Source organism: Anolis carolinensis, chromosome 1 (assembly GCF_035594765.1).
Source record: "Anolis carolinensis isolate JA03-04 chromosome 1, rAnoCar3.1.pri, whole genome shotgun sequence".
In the NCBI taxonomy this organism is placed as follows: Eukaryota; Metazoa; Chordata; class Lepidosauria; order Squamata; family Dactyloidae; genus Anolis; species Anolis carolinensis.
The window spans coordinates 45,823,350-45,841,203 of record NC_085841.1 but is presented as its reverse complement, the minus strand read 5'-3'; the positions used below and the strand labels follow the sequence as shown (position 1 = coordinate 45,841,203).

The 17,854-nt window shown below is 40.6% G+C and overlaps 1 long non-coding RNA gene across 2 annotated transcripts in view; it reads left to right on the top strand.

The window, feature by feature from the left end:
• LOC134297054 (uncharacterized) overlaps nucleotides 1-17,854 on the top strand; it is a 94,817-nt gene that overhangs the window by 44,745 nt on the left and 32,218 nt on the right. Inside the window, exons 1-2 of one of the 2 annotated variants that reach the window (XR_010003787.1) lie at nucleotides 2,479-4,933; nucleotides 15,470-15,664. This is a non-coding gene — a long non-coding RNA (uncharacterized LOC134297054). Of the gene's footprint in view, nucleotides 1-2,478; nucleotides 4,934-15,469; nucleotides 15,665-17,854 lie in introns of those variants that run through there. The other variant, XR_010003786.1, reaches the window with a different exon arrangement.

The following is a 17,854-nucleotide window of genomic DNA, read 5'->3' as shown; positions in this document are numbered from 1 at the left end:
CTTGTGTCTTGGAAGGGTTGGGCTTCAGGTGGTTCTCTTTGTAGTAGCTGGAGAGGTCTTTCAAGGCATTAGTGAGTTGGTTTTCAACTGTTTCAAAATCTTTCGGTTGTGTTGTTGTTGTAAGGCCAAGGTCATCAGCATATATAAAGCTCTTTGTGAGTGGTGGTAGTGGCTGATCGTTTGTGAAGATGTTAAATAAGGTCGGTGCAAGAACGCTGCCTTGGGGTAAGCCATTCTTTTGCCTCCTCCATCTGCTTTTCCGGCCCTGAAACTCCACATAGAAGCTGCGGTTTCTAGGAGGGTCTGGACAGTTTTTGTAAAGTCAAAGTCCCGGGTGATATGGTAGACTTTATGCAGCATTTTTCTATGTTGCACCGTGTCATAGGCCGCCTCTAGGGATTGAGAGCCTTGAGGATCTTTTCACAAGGTATCTAAGTAACTGTGGTCCTCCACAAGATGTGTTTCCTGATCAGATATTAGTGGTGTAAGAATTTGGAATCTATTGTGTAAGTCAAGCTGAGCAGAAGTACTCTGTGGAGGCTGCCTGGTCCTGTGTCTCTTTCTACAGGTGACCTCCTTCCAAGCCTGAGGGTTGTGGACATTTGAATAGATCTCCCCATAAAATTCCTCATCATGCTGTTGGTGTGATGCAGGTTGTGTATCTAGAACAGTGTGTTGTGCAGTGTCCAAGAAGAGCTCATGTTCCCGAATGTCTTTAAGGGTCTTAATATGGTCCTCGAGTTGTTGTATCCTCTGCTCCATCAGAGTCATCTGTTTGCATTTGGAGCAGATGTAGTTGACTAGTTTTTGTGTGAAAAAGCGGAACATGCCACAGCTGGTGCATGAGATGGGAAAGTTTTGCTTTTGTGGCATCTTTTGGTGAGTGAAGTGGCCTAGTGGGATCTTTATACAGTTAGGTAATATGCACACACTTTATATGTAGACTGCCAAAAAACCACCTCTTTGTGTGTTTGTTTATGTTATTTTGTTTTCTGTATATACTGTAAAGGATAGTTAGTAAAGGTGTCTTTCAGCCTCTGGCTAAAATAGCTCCTCCAATCACTCAATTAACAGGGCACAATGCCTGCTGTCAATCAACTTAATTACCTGGCTCTCTTTCAATACAACAGTCATACAACAGTTAGATTTTGACCACAGAAGCCATGCCCACACTCAGTTTCCAATCTTGACCAAATCTTAGCCAAATCTTACCTGAAGCCAGGGAGCAAAGATTTCCTCTTGCTGCCTCAACTTTGTAGTCCAAAGCTGGAACCTTCTACTGAACTTAGAAACAAACTTGAAGCTCATTAAGTTGGTTCATGTACTATTTTTAGAGCTCACACAAGATAGCAGTCTAGCTGAAGCATTTTATGTCTGTAACTTCTAAAATGCATTTCAACCGACGCCTCAAATATAATGCATAGACTAAATGAAAGGATGCAACTGGTGCACTATCTGAACCTGAGGAAAAGCATTCCAAGATCTTAGGAGAAACCTGACTTTCTAGAAACAGTGCTAAGTACAAGATTACTCCCAAGCTTCTTACTTCTCATTCTTGCCTCATGTGCCTCATTCTGAACATACCACTTTGCATATATGTATGTATGAGTACTAGCTTCTCAGAACTTGCTTCTTGGAGTTAGTAGAGGGTACTTACAGACATAGCTAAACCCTGTGCAGAAATGGGTTAAAATAACCTACTTCCGTACGGGTACTAGTCCCCACTGCCAAACCAAATCTCAGGCTGTCCCGGGGGGGGGGGGGGCATAAAGCCACTCCCAAGTCCCCAATTTCACCCTTAAAAATAGCGTCCTCCTGGCTTGAGGAAATGAGATTTCCCTCCTCCCCTCCTATCTCCTGAGTCACCATTTCCTCGGGCCAGGCTCTGTGGCTGCCAGCCCCTTTCGGTAAGTTTTGAGGATGAAATTGGGGGCTGGGGGAGGGGGTGGGCACCCTCTCCCACCTTTGGGCTTCAGAAGCCCAAAAGTGCAAGATGGCTGTGGGGACTTACCTCTGGGATTGTGGAAGCAGTCCTGGGAGTCAGTCCCAACAGGCTCAGCACCTCAACAAACTCGGACGTTTCAGTAAGGCCTGGATTTTGTTGAGGTGTTTAATTAATGAAGAGTAAACTGGTAAAACATTACTTCGCTTTTACCAGAAGTGTCATTTGAATGCCTCCAGTAAAAGTGAAACAGGTCTCACATAAAAGGCCTTTCGGGAAGGTCCCTGAGACACACCTCTGGAAGAGGAATGGTAGAATATCTCATTGTATATAATGCTTCCAGTCTAAGGAATGCTAAGAATACCAATCAAAGGATGTTGTACAGAAAGAATAGGAAGATTATACACAGAAGATGCAATCATTTTCTGGACTCTTCCTGTTTTAAACATTTCAGGATTGAGGTACAGTGATTGCACGATCTATAATTATCAGGAAGCATGCTTCATTAAAATGTTGTTAAAACCATCCACCTGATTCCCTATTGCAGCAGAGGATCAGAGGAAATGTCTTCCCAGTGGTGTTCTTATCACATGAGAGAGAACAAGAGGCCTGCCTGACACCATCATTCCTACACTCAGAAGGAAATGAAAACCCCTCTCTGAAATCAAATGAAAACCCCTCTCTGAAATCAAACTTGTCATTGGCCTCTGGGTAGAAGTATTCACGTTCAGCTGATTCTGCTTGAGAAACTTGCTCAATATTCTTAATAAAAATGTTCCCAAGACCATAAATTGTGTTCTCTGCAGTAAATAAGAAAGTTCACATGCAGCAAGTTGTACTTTACCCACTATCTGCCCAGTGAAGTATCACAAGAATGTTCTGAGACAGTTAATGCCATGACATTACTTGGGTCTAAGCCACAGGTGGATTAACTACTGGAGTAGCATGAAAACACTCCTTTAAAAAAAAATCCAGGCAAAGATGTAACCCTTTACTCATTTACCTAGGAGGAAATTTCATTGTATTTAATTCAATGTCCTTTCCAACATACATATACAGATTGTAAATGTAATGATAAGTATCAGCTGTCTGTGTCAGTGGCTGACCCCTTTGGTTTTTGTGGGTTCAATGTGAACACACTTTATCTCATGTGCAAAATTATGAAATTAACTTCAGGTGATAAGTTGTACATAAAACATAAGTGAATTTCATTTTTAAACTTGGGTACATGTACACAAATACAGATATTCCAAAATGCAAAAACACTTCTGGTCCCAGGCATTTCAGATAAGAGATACTCAAATGATAACTTCTGGAACATTGATCTGTGTTTCGTCTGTATGAAGCATAGATTGGTGAAAGAGATTTTGCTGTCTAAAGCAAAGGATCAAATGCCACCTCCTGCACCCTACTTAAGGAAGACAAATAATCTGGCAAATTGAATTTTAATGTAGTATTGTCGATATAGTAATATTGGTGATAGACCTCAACAGTGGGCAAAAAACTATATTTGAAGGTTAGAGGCGAAGGCAGCTTTCTTACAGCAATAGTTGTCAACCTGGGGTCCCCAGAAGTTTTTGGCCTTCAACTTCCAGAAATCTTAACAGCTGGTAAACTGGCTGGGATTTCTGGGAGTTGTAGACCAAAAACATCTGGGGACATCGGGTTGAAAACCACTGGCTTAGAGAAAAGAGACCAAGCACAGCTGCAGCTCCTAAATCACTGTGGCACATCTGCTGAGATTAATGTCTCACTTTGCCTATTGGTGAGGCTGATGTAGATTTCCTGTATATTTGGGGATTTTAAACTTATCTTTCCATCAAAACCAAACACATTTATCTTGAACACACACATGCATACCTCTTTGATCTAGATAATATTATTGCATTTTAAAGCCATGAATAATATTTAAGTAACATTCTCTCATACAGAAGCCATTACCTAATCTCATTTTCTTCCTCTCCACCTTTGCCTGTTGACTTTCATCTGTAAAAACATACGCCTACCTAATCATCATTTACACACCTAAGTCCAAGTATGTCAGTATATCAAATGTGCGAATGAAGCAATGACACATTTCCATACTTGGTGAATGCACTTACTCACAGAGCATTATCCCAAGTGCCATCTGCTATGACGTTCAATTAGATGTTACTCTCAGAGCTTTAAGCTCAGTTTGGTTCAGACAGCTCATTATTGTTCTGTGGAGACTTTCCTGCTAAATTTAACAAGGACACCCAAAAGCTGGAGAAGTTGGTGACATTTCTTGTCAATATTTGGTTCACCAACTTTTAAAAACCAAAACAAAATAAAAATTCCTTTCTCATTTTGAGAACTTTACTGTGCTACAGACAATAACCAGAAAATTAAATAGTGCCTAATAATTCTAACACTGTATAGACAACAAACAAGGAAGGACATATGTCATTAAATACCAAAATCAGAATCACCCAAACCATCATGTTTCCAGTCTCTGTGTATGGTTATGGAAGATGGGCATAGAATAAAACTGAAAATAAGAAAGAAATCAATTGATTGAAATTGGACTACTAAAAAGACACATGACTGGGGCCATTTCTACCTTACCTGAGTAACCTGGGATTAACCCTAGAGTCCTTTGGATGTCAACATGGCCAACTGGTGAAGGTTACATTGGGGTCACTGCCATCACTGCTGTATCATTGGTCACAAGCAACTTCTTGTCAGAGGCTTGTTAGCAGTGTAGCTCCTGGTGATGTCATACCAGGATGGCCAGCCATATGACTCAACATTGCAACATTGGCAGCAATGCAGTGGTGGATCCATTGAAGGTGTAGACAATGGATTGGGCCAGATCCAGCCCAGTCCTGCTGTCCAGCCTCTGAAACTCTGGGATCACTCTGGAGCTACCTGGAAATCCCATAGCCTCTTGACAAACATCAACAGTTGGATGCAGCCCATCTGTTGCAAATCTAACCATGTATCATGTGGAATCCCTGCAGCAGCTGAACAGTGAGTCCACATTATTCTGACCACATTGACATGGCCTTGGTCTTAGAACAAATAAAACCTGTGCTCCTACTAGAAGTGGAGTAAACTGTGGCTCTTATACCACATGAAATAATGTGACTCACTGGTCAAGATCATAATTCTGGCTAAAGTGGAAAGGATAAGCGAAAAAGGGGGTCATTACAGTAATGTCATAATCATGATTATGTGGTCATAAACACGGAACTGTTACTTAGTTTTACTCATTCTATATTTATGACTGCTTTTTAAATTGTATCTGCACTGCCATGTAATGCAGTTTCAAAATGTAGATTAACTGCACTGGACTGGATTATATGACTCTACACTGCCATACAGTTAATCTGCATTCTAAAATTGCATTATATGGCAGTATAGATCCAACCCTAGTCATGATTTGAACTTCCTCCCTCAATATACCATGTTTCCCTGAAATTAGACATTGTCTTATAGTTATTTTTTCCTCAAGAAGACACACTATGGCTTATTTTCAGGGGATGTCTTATTTTTATGAAGTATGTTACAACAATTTGCATTTATGGGACAATCTCTCTGGGCTCAGTAGCAGACTGCTTGCTGAAGCTTTCCCACTATCCCCTGGTGTTTGTGTGGGGTGAGAGACACCTACAGACTGTTGTTGGTCAATGGAGCAGCATCTTTATCGGTGTTTGTGGGGAGTGAGAGAGACCCGCAGATTGTTGCTGATTGTTGCTGGGGGAGAGGGACTCACAGTGAGTAAAATGGCAGCCACAGCTTTACTTCTTCTCCCTGAGGACACACAATACCTAAAGCAAAGCATCCTGCTCTTCACTTCACTGAAGAGAGTTTTACTTCCACTTTCTATGTCTCCCTCTATGCTTCAGCTTGCAGCATGAGCAGAACAACTGGAACCTGATGGAGGGAGCCTACCTTATACACTGCATAGTTACGCCAATAATAATAATATAAATAACTTTATTTTTCTATCCCACCTCTATCTCCCCACAGGGACTCAGGGTGGCTAAAACAAGGCCAAGCCCGAAAACAAATAAAACACAGTAAAAACAGATAGAAACAGCATCTTCAACTAAACAAAACCAGATAATACAATACAATAGCAATACAATAACAGTAAAAACCATTTTAAAACATGGAATAATGACATAAAAAGACCACCATTTAGGAGAATGGGGTAAAATGAGAGGGCGGTCTAAACGCAAGTGCAGCAATATGTTTTATGGTGCCATTTGGGGTGAAGAGGCCAAAGTGCTCAAACATTCTCAACATTGGAGTGAGGTAGGACATCAATTCCAGGACAGAGTAGAATAAAGTGCGATATATAATGCATTCATTTAGATGGAGGTTTTTTTTTATCATGGGGACTAGATTATTCAAAAGCGCACTGGAAGAGCCAAGTTTTAATTCCTTTTAAAAAGATGTTAGGGTGGGTGCTTGCCTAATCTCCCTAGGAAGGGAGTTCCACATCCAGGGGGCCACTACCGAGAAGGCCCGCTCCCTCGTTCCAACAAGCCAAGCTTGTGATGGGGTGGGAGCTAGAGAAGGGCCTCCCCAGATGATCAAAGAGATCGAGCAGGTTCATAGGGGAAAACACAGTCACAAAGGTAGGTGGGTCCCAAACTGTTTAGGGCTTTATAGGTAAGAACTTGCACCTTGAATTGGGACCGGAAAATAATTGGCAGCCAGTGGAGCTCCTTAAACAGGGAGGTTGACCACTCGCTGTAATTCGCTCCTGTTAGCAGTTTAGCTGCCGATCGTTGTAGTTTCCAGTTGTAGTTTCCGGGCCATCTTCAAGGGCAACCCCACATAGAATGCATTACAATAGTCCAGTCTGGAAGTAACTAGGGTGTGGACCACTATGGCCATGTCAGACTTCACAAGGTACAGTCGCAGCTGGCGCACAAGTTTTAATTGAGCAAAGACCCTCCCAGCCACTGCCGACACCTGAGCGTCAAGTGTCAGTGCTGAATCCATGAGGACCCCCGAACTGCGGACCTGTGTCTTCAAGGGGAGTGTGACCCCATCAAACATAGGTTGCCACCCTATACCCCTATGCCTATCACTATGTCTTATTTTTGTGGTATGGTGTGATGACTCATGGGCCATGTAGTCCTGTTCCTAGTACTGTTGTGTCAGATGAAGAGGAAAACTTGGGTTTCCCACCGTTTCTGCTGGATTTGGAGCCCTTGCAGCTGCAGGATGTTGCCCACAAGAACTCAGCCAAACAAGCCTTGAGCAAAAATCTCCCCCATTTTCTCGCCGTCTTTATTATAATCAAGATAGAAGCGCTCGGGAGGCGACTCGCCGGAGCGCTAGGATAGCTGCCAGACAATTAGATGATTAAGTCTGTTTCCCTTGGGAAAGTTTAAGGAGTCATGCATCTGGACACAGCATAGGTTTCGGTTCTTGTTCCCCAGAGAAGGTGTTCTTTGGCGGGAAAACAAGATCCTATATAGGTGTTTGGACACAAAGGAATCCTTGCGGAGTCAATTCGTCAGCTTCGGGAGTAGATTGTGTGTGGACTACGCTACTCCAGTTTCCAGGACCTTGCTCTCGTTCCAGCCCTGCCTTGTTCCCCGGACCTCGCCACGGATTTCGCCACAGACCCTGTTCTTGCTCCTCACTTCTTGTTGCCTTGAATCAAGCCTTGTTTGCCAAGAATCTAGTTTGCTTCCTAGCCTTGCATTAAGCTTCATGGACTAAAGGACCTTGTCATTTCCCCTCACTTTGCTTGGCAAAGTGTGTGTTTCGGTTATTGGATTACAACTTTGGACCTTAATATTTCATATTGGACATTGTTTTCCTGGACTATTTTTGACCTTTCCTGAAAGGTCTACTTCTGAACTATATTCTACACTTGTTTTTATTAACTTTACATATTTCCTCAATAAAGATATTAGTTAGATTCTGGTCTCTGCGCATGGTTATTGGTGCTCTGCAGCCTGGGTCCTGACATATGGCTTATATTATGCAAATGCTTAGAAATCCTGCTACAGCTTATTTTATGGGTATGCCTTATTTTCGGGGAAACAGGGTACTTTATTGAGCATTTACTGCATGGGGAGGAGACCCATTTGGCCTATGATCAGAGCATGACTTAATGAGGTGGGTGTGCCAGATGAAGTTATGTTGATACTGTACTTAACTAAGACCCCCTCCACACTTTTTGATTTCATTTTTTCATAATTCCCTTAATTGTTTTGGCCAGTATTTTCTGTCAGCTACTTAGGTTAAATCTACACTACCCTTTTATCCCAGTAACTGATCCCAGATTATCTGTTTATCCCAGATTATCTGGTAGTGTAGACTCATGTAATCCAGACCAAAGCAGATAATCTGGAAACAGATCCTGGATATAGGGCAGAATAGATCTAGCCTAAGTAAAAGGTAAAGGTAAAGCTTTTCCCTTGACATTAAGTCTAGTCGTGTCCAATTCTAATTGTTGGTGCTCATCTCCATTTCTAAACCGAAGAGCCAGTGTTATCTGTAGACACTTCCAAGGTCATGTGGCCAGCATGACTGCATGGAGTGCTGTTACCTTCCCACTGGAGCAATATCTATTGATCTACTCATATTTGCATGTTTTCGAACTGCTAGGTTGGAAGAAGCTGGGGCTAACAGCAAGAGCTCACTCCGCTCCCTGGTTTTGAACTGCTGACCTTTCAGTCAGCAAGTTCAGCAGCTCAGTGGTTTAATCTGCTGCACCACCAGGGTCTCCTTTAGCCTAAGTATCTGACAGAAAATACTGCCAAAACTATTAAGGGAATTATTTAAAAAATGATATCAAAAAGTAACACAACTTGTTGCTCCCGATCTTCGTGTTCAGGATGAGTCACTCTTTCCTAATACTAAATTTAAATATTTCACACAAGAATATAATCTTCATGTAATAATTTTGTAAAAAAAAATTGCAATTGCTAGGTATTGATTCTTTTGACAGGTACCTCATGATAATTAACACTGCTAACATTTCCTGGCAATTAGCTTCTGTAAATGTGATTAATTGTCCGTAGCCTATGAAATCACTTTGCATTCAAGATGTGAATTTATTTTAAAGCAGTACAAATAGAGGATAAAATCCCAAAGTTTTCATCATGCAGATGTGTGTGTGTGCATGTACACTGATTTTTCATATTTCTTACTCTGACCCCTTTCTAGTAGCCAAGAGGATATAATGCTTGCAAGCCTATTCATTAATTATATATAATAGTTTAAATTTGACTCATGTGATTGTAATTTTCTTCTATAGTAGCAGTACAAGCCTGAAGTCTCTTCAGAATTAGTGATCCAAACTCCCATTGAACATTAAACAACACAGCCCACCTCCACCTCAAAACAGCCATTGCCATGCTGCAACAGAGTGGACAGGGATGCAGAAGGCTATTGTTCTTTGATTTCATTTCTAATTTATGGAACTATAAGGCAACCATATCATGGGGATTTATTGGCCGTATTAATTCAGAAAGGGTTTGTGGTTGTCTTCTGAGCCTGAGTGAGTCTTAGGCCCCTTCTACACTGTCATATAATCCAAATTATGAAATCAGATAATCAAGATTCTCTGCTTTGAACTGGATTATATGAATCTACACTGTCATATAATCCAGTTCAAAGCAGATAATCTGGATTTTATATGGTAGTGTAGAAGGAGCCTTATTTGCTAAAGATCACTGAGTAGGTTCCATGCGTGAACAGGGATCCATACCTTAGCCTCCAGATTCACAGTACAACACTCAAACCACTATACTACACTTGCTCTCTACAGAGTTGCATCCAGCTATTTTCCCATAGCAGGGGATACTGCAACAGGTGCTTCTGGCAAAACCATGCAGAGCAGTGGTTCTCAGCCTGGGGTCCCCAGATGCTTTTTGCCTATAACTGCCAGAAATCCCAGCCAGTTTACCAGGCCAAAAACATCTGGGGACCTCAGGTTGGGAACCACTGTTGTAGAGGCTGGTTACAGTAAACCCAGCTACTGAAAAAGAGCCCAATTCATATCTTTGTGACCAGTACCAGCAGTCTCACTTATTCATATCCAAAAAAAGTCCCTTCTCAGCATTTTTTTGGTCCTCCAGCTTGATTTTTTGGTTTGCTTCCACTGGAACATGATCATAAAGGCATGCTGGAGGACCTGGAAGTGTTAGAAAGGTGAGCTTTATAAGCATTTTCTAGATTCTCCAGCATAATTCTATGATTCCCTAGAAATCATTCATTTTTATAGGAGTTGCTCTTATACACAGTTTGCATTTCAGAAATGACTTGAATAACAAGAACAACAAACGAATAGATGAGATTATATTACAATTTCAGTCGTTTTCCTGTTACGACATGATCTCACTGAACAAAGGTGCCATTTTTTAAGTACTGATGGAAGAACCAGGAGGGTTTGGGTGGTACTATTCACATGTTATTCCTTTCTCTCCATATGCTTCTCTGTGGAGAGAATGAGCTAACTGTGAAATCAACTTGGAAAAATCACAGTGTGGAACTTTGCCTTCAAAAAAAATATAGAGATTTTTGGACTGTAAGTTCCAGAATGCCGATGTAGCATAGAAAAATTATGTCTGTTTGGCTTGGCTTTTTTGAAAGTAGACTTAAGGAACTTGACTGTAAATCATGTTGAGCTAGCATTTGTTTCCTGGTCTTAAGAAAGAAGCTGTAAAGAAATTGTTAAGAACAGGTTTTGGCCAGGAGACCTTTGCAACCACATCCCTTTTAAGATACTAATCTTCTGTATCATGGGAATTCTGGGGGGTTAAACATTGGTTGACCATGAATGCCACACTACCAAGGGAAAAAACCTGCAATATGATGACTTGAGAAAACCTCAATAATTTCCCCGTTTGAGTTCAAGGCTCACATTACGGATATGGATTATGTGGAGAAACCCACAGATGATTACTTTAGAGATCAGTGCATCCCACACACCCTTTGCAAAAGCCCTTTGTCATTAGGGGAGAGTTGCAGAAAAACAACTCAAACATCTCTTGAGAAACAGCATGCATTGCGGGCCATTCATCATAACAATAAAGACTGATTAAGGAACAGCATGAATGATTTGGAATAGCCCAATGGTATCACAAATTGGTGCCTATTTGGTACCACTGATGCTAGCTTTAAAATCAATAATATTTCAATGAGAAAACCACATGGTCACTGCTCACAGTTGAAGTTGAAAAATGCAGCTCCATAATTCAAGATTTGTAGAATTGTGGTGCTAGAACTCTTGTTAATATACATCTAGAACAGAAGGCAATTACTTTTGACTGACTTTTCTACATCCTTAGTCTTTTTTTCCAAGATCTCCTATCAGTTCCTGAAAATTTTCCACACATGTTTAGACACTAGTTTTGTGTTTATTATATTGTGAGAGAAGATACTTGAAAGGTGCATTGAGGAGAAAAGATTCAGGTGGTAGAAGTGTTTTACACACCCTCTTCTCTCTCTGGCCCTTTCCATACATCTTTATAAAATTCACATTAAACTGGATTATATGGCAGTGTGGTCTCGGATAATCCAGTTCAAAGCAGATATTGTGGATTATCTGCCTTGACAGAATCATAGAATCATAAAGTTGGAAGAGGCCATCCAGCCTAACCCCTTGCCAAGAAGCAGGAAATCACAATCAAAGCACCCCCGACAGATGGCCATCCAGCCTCTGCTTAAAAGCCTCCAAATAAGGAGCCTCTACCACACTCTGAGGGGGGGGGGGGGGGAAGAGAGAGAGAGAGAAAGTTCCATTGCCAAACAGCTCTCATAGTGAGGAAATTCTTCCTGATGTTCAGGTGAAATCTCCTTTCCTGTAGTTTGAAGCCATTGTTCCGCATCCTAGTCTCCAGGGCAGCAGAAAACAAGCTCCCTCCCTCCTCCCTATGACTTCCCTTCACGTATTTGTACATGGCTATCATGTCTCCTCTCAGCCTTCTCTTCTGCAGGCTAAACATGCCCAGCTCTTTCAGCCACTCCTCATAGTGCTTGTTCTCCAGACCCTTGATCATTTTAGTCGCCCTCCTCACATTCCAGCTTGTCAACATCTCCCTTCAATTGCTGTGCCCAGGGTTATGGCTGTGTGGAAGGACCCCCTCCCTTTCCCCCTCCAACACACCCATTTCCACACCAAAAACATACACTGTTTTCAGTGTTCATGTATTACACACCAATATTTTCTCCAGAGCCTCTCTTCAAGCACAGCTACGTTTGTAACCAGCTTTTCACCTGGGAGTCTGTGCCACATCAAAAGTGGTGTTACTTGAGTAAAACTATGACAAATCCATATTGTTGTTATCCACTAAGAAATCAACTTTGATTTTCAATTATCCAAAAATGAGGGGCCTCCAAGAGCCCAAAGATATTCATTCATTAGCATTGTTTAAGTCCGCCAAACTTAGATCATGGCATTCTTGATTGAACTCTTTTCTTACTGCCTAAATATTAAACAGGTGGAATCAATAGGACAATTGTGCTCTCAATGATTAAAAATATTAATCTCCAAGATAAATTTTCTTAGATCATATAGGAGGCATGTGTTGCAAGAGAAAGAACAGCCTTTCTATTGTGAATCATGTGTTGACCAATAATATTTCTCCAAAGTGGTCCTTGAACTCATTTGACATAGTCTTGTCTAGCATCAGCTTGGAAACAAGCAATTTAACTTTGTCCTTGTTGTGTTTATTGTAACCAACTCAAAGGGGACTGGAGATGTGTTCTATGTTATCTGTGGTGTTTCATATTTAATGTGAGTGGGATAAAGATTTTGGTCATTTCCTCCACATTCAACCTCCCCCATAATGTTAAAGTGCATCTACACTGAAGCATGAAAACAGCTTGACACCACTTTAACAGCTCAGTGCAATGGGATTATAAGAGTTATAGTTTTAAAAGGTTTTTAGTCATCTGTGCCAGGGATTGTTGATACCTTACCAAAGTACAAATCCCAGGATTTCATAGGACTGAGCCATGGCAGTTAAAGTGTTGTTGAACTGCATTAATTCTACAGTGCAGTTGCACTATTCATATTTTACATAAATGGTTTTTAAAAAGTTTCTGCATAGGTGTAGCATAGGCAAGCTTGCTCAATATGGATGATGTGCCATATAACCAACAACAAGCTTTTCAGATATCAAGTTCAGCATTTTCAATCTGCTGCAGATCTGTGTGATTATGCTTTCAGTTCCAATGAACACAGAAAACCCTATGACAACAATGAAGAAAGCCAGGGCAGATAATATTAGATAATTAACTAATAATTAGATTATATTAAAGACAATATTTATCCCTTTTTGAAGTTCCCAAGAATCTCCTTTTTGGAAGAAAGTAGAGGAAAATGCTGTAATTCTTTTGAAAACATCCCTTTTTCTGTGAAGACATCCCTTTTTCTGTGAAGAATGCTGTTTTCTGTCCACCCATTTCTTGGATTTCCAGTATTCCTGAAGCCATTAACAATAAAAGCAAACCTAAGTCCAATGAGATAAGATAAACAGAGATAACAAACTAGGCATCATTTGCTCGTATTTACAAGGGACAGCTGTTGTTTTCTCCTATCTGGTAAATTGATATTATTCTTTCATCTGTTTTACCTTTTGGTTGAGATTAGAGAGGTGTCTTTGGAGGTTAGGAGAAGTGTAAGTACACCAATAATATTTTCACAGAATGTCCATAAAGGTTTCAACATTAGTTGGAACTAATCTACAAACTAGTTTCACTTTAGAACTTTGCAACGGGCATTTAAACTGTCTTAAGAGAGAAAGAAGTCTAAGTCAACAGATTCTGTCTGATCTGAGAACTTAAGTAGGATCACTTGGATGGGAGATGCAAATGCATATCAGGTCCTGTGGGGAACTAGCAAAAGTACTTTACTAGAGAAAACTATGTACCATGTTTCTGGCGTATAAGATGACTGGGCTTATAAGACGACCCCCAACTTTTCCAGTTAAATATAAGGTTTGGGATATACTTGTTGTATAAGACTACTCCTCTTCCAACACACACCAAAAAAAAAAAGACTATCAGAGCGGTAGCGCAAATACACCTCTTTCACCCGTCTGGCCCACCCTTGTATCCTATTACTGTACCTCCTTCTCTGCCTCTCAGATCTCGCGCATGTGCGCCTGCATCACTTCACTGAGTCCTCAAGAGCGAGATCTGAGAGGCAGAGAAGGAGGTACAGTAATAGAATACAAGGGCAGGCAGGACGGGTGAAAGAAGTGTTTTTTCTGGGCAAAGCACTGCTCTATTTCTTTTTTTCCCATACCTCAGGTGTCCCGGACACCGGCAGCTTGCCCCGCCCTTCACTTACACCTTCCCAGTGAGGCGCCCCCTCATCTCGTCATTGGGACCATTAAGTCAGTTCTTTCCATGAATCTTGGTGAGTGGATTTTCTTCTTCTGTACTTGTACAGCTCTGCCCTTGGTGCTTTCATACGGTTGCTGCATATGTCAGGGATGCGGCCGTGGCGGTTTTTAAGCTCCCCCCACCATATGCGGTGATCGCAGATTCTCTATTCCAGCTCGGAAGTGTCAGCACCTGCCCTATAAGATGACACTTGGCGTATAAGACAAACCCCAACTTTTGAGAAGATTTTCCTGGGTTAAAAAGTCGTCTTATATCCCAGAAAATACAGTATATTTTCCTTGCTCAGTTTCCTTTCTTCTCTTTTTATAGACATTTCTAGAACAACAATCATTAGGTTTCCACAAAAAGCAAACTGCATTAATCCCTAGGCAATATCAAAGCAGTCAGACGATCCAAGATAAACCATATCTTGGACAGATAGTCCCAGTTTACTCATTCTGGGAATTGAAGAAATGGCTACAGTGATGTTTGACAACATCTCCAGATTGGTGCCTCTTTGTTAAACATCTGTTTGTAGTCAACATGGCATTTAACTCCTCCCAGGTGATATGATCTCAAGAATGCAAGAAGCATTTTGCTTTTAAGTATCCTCAAAAGGAAACCACTCCATCATGTTTCAAGGCAACTAAGATAGCAGTTATCTGTTGAATTTGAAGTTATCTCCAGATGCTGAAAATGATAGATTGGTTTGAAAAAGCAGGGAGATTTCTTCATCAGCAGAAAACAGATCAAAAGTAGCCCAGACTAGCCAAATTAAAGGAAATTCAGGAACAAATCTTTAATAGGGTTTAAGTGTTAAAACTGTACACCAGAGGGCCAAGATACTTATTTTCGGGGCAAAGACAGAAGGCAAATGTTTTGGAAAACCTAGTATTTGGGCTGTACATAGCATTAGAGTTCTGAATTAAACCTGCTAGGAAGGAATGTGAACCATTCAAAGTCATCTAAGGATATTAATACAGTTGCTTGTTTTTTCACATTGTTTAAGCAAATGGAAACATGCCATTATTGGTATGATCATTTTCATACCTCACTGCAATAACTCAATAATGGCAAATTGCTGATTCAAAGTCCTGTAATCAGTCTTCTGCACAGTCTCACCCTGCACCCTGTGATTGCCCTACTCAGCATGTGTTCTGGTTTTTTAAAAAATATTTTTCTCCACCTATTTTGCAGGCATGCGGTTTTGGCATTCTCATAAGACCTTCCCGCCACTTTGCAATGTCGGGGTCACAGTAGAAGGACATTAGCACACAAAGAAGAGTGGTAGAAGAACAGGGATATTACATTAAATGATGGCTTTCCCCCATCAGTTAAAGGAGACCTTGCAATCATGGTCCAAGCCCAATGGGAGAGACGCAAGGCTGTGTGGTAAGCTCCATCCAAAAGGACTTCTATCCAACCGTAATTATGCTGTCTCGGTCTTGTGTGTTAAAGTCCTAAGTGGGAAAATTGTATCTAAGGATTTTGTTGAATGTTACACTTTACACACACAAACATCATGTTATTGTAACCTGTGTGGGAGGGTGTCCCCCCCCCCCTCGGTTTTATGTAAACTTCCACTTTATTACCTTCAAAAATTAAGCCTAGCCAGGTTCACTCAAAGACTAACAGCATTTAACTTTTTGGGTTTCTGTGAGTTTTCCAGGCAGTCAGACTATGTTCCAGAAGCATTCTCTCCTGATGTTTTGTCCACATCTATGGCAGGCATCCTCAGAGATTGTGAGGAAAAGTAGGCAAGTGGGGTTTATATATCTGTGGAATATCCAGGGTGGGAGAAAAACTCTTTGTCTGTTGGAGGCATGTGTGAATGTTGCAGTGGCCACCTTGATTAACATTGAATAGCCTTGCAGCTTCAAAGCCTGGCTGTTTCCTGCCTTGGGGAATCCTTTGTTGGGAGGTGTTAGCTGGCCCTGATTATTTCCTAATTGGTAACTTTTTGATTTGTTAAACTGAAATATTTAATATTTGTCAATCCTTTGTGTTGATAATATGCAGTTTTACCTTCTAATTCTGAATTAACAGGAAATTTCCCAACTACAGTCTTCACTTTCTACCAGAGATTTTTCACTAGGTTGCAACAGGAATTAAATATGGGACCTGATTCATGCAGAGTATATTGTCTTAACACCTGTCTATGTTCTCTCCCTCCATGAAACTAGTGCTAGTACCTCACAGGTCATGTGTATATGTGTATTTATGAGAAATCAAGGCAATATTGTGCAGTTCTGCACGTCTAGAATGACATTCAAGTTCATTAACCTCTCTGACCTTCAGCTTGATCAGTTGAATTGCATGGCAAGTTTAAGAATGAGATAAAAGTGGGTTAGGCTCATAGGCATAGTTCCAACTGGCTCATCGGAAAACATCCAAACAGACAGAAGATCAAAGTCCATGAGTAAGGACAGACGGGGCAGATTGGCAATGTTCCATCTCTGTTTCAGATTGATTTTATTTGGAAGGTGTAGGTAAAATATACATGTAATAAGGCTGTCTGATATTTGCACAGATTTCAGTGATTTCAATGTTAGCAAAGTTTACTGTATATCTTGTATGTTCGGGTATCGTTCCACCATAATGTCTCCCTCCAGGAATGGTTTGCATAAATTTAATATATCATAGATCTTTTCAGCCTTCCATACTGTGCTTCTACAATTCACTATTACAACTATACCAAAAGGTTGTAATAGTGGACCCAGAGGAAGCTCCCAAGATTATGATCTGTGGTTCCACTCACAACATTCCCATTATTGGAAAAGGAAAAAAAAAGGATTTGTATTAAGTTAATTGGGAAATTAATGAAAAATATCCCCCCAGCTGTTTGACCAGATGAAAAGTTCAATTGGATTGATTCAGAATGTCAAACTAATTTTACGGATCTTACCCCCATTCCAAGATCTGCCTGAGCACACAAGACATATATTAATAAATAAAATCACATTTCCCCCTAATTAGGCTGACCAACCGTTTATAGTTTGTTTGTATGCCTTACTCTAAACATTATTTTCCAGTTTCCCTGGAATTTTCAGAATGAATAAAGCTGTGTAATTATAGAAGAAAAGTAATTACAGAACACAACCCTTCTCTATGAGCTGTCATTGTATTTTTCTGCATTCTTTTTAGATTCCTGTGGATGTATTACGTTGTGCTTTGTATTTTTATTGTTTAAATATTATTTAAATCTTTTACTCTGCTGCTGGACAATCAGCACATTACAGATTTGAGGCCCTGCCTGCCATCCCTCCCCCCGCATTATTTGTTGGAAGAAATCCTCCTCTCCTTGAAATCTCAGCCTCACTCTGTATTAACATGAGAGCTGAGAAGTAAGAAAATGAGCTGGAATAAAAAATGAGCTGTTGAACTACAGGCGACCTCCATATCCATAGATTCTGCATCCATGAATTCCACCACCTATTGCTTGAAAATATTCTTTTAAAAAAATCCCAAAAGCAAACATTGATTTTACCATTTTATGTAAGGGAGAGTATTTTACTACACCATTGTATACAATTTGATTTTTCTCGCTGCCTTGTTACCTCTCCTTTTTTATTATGAAACAAA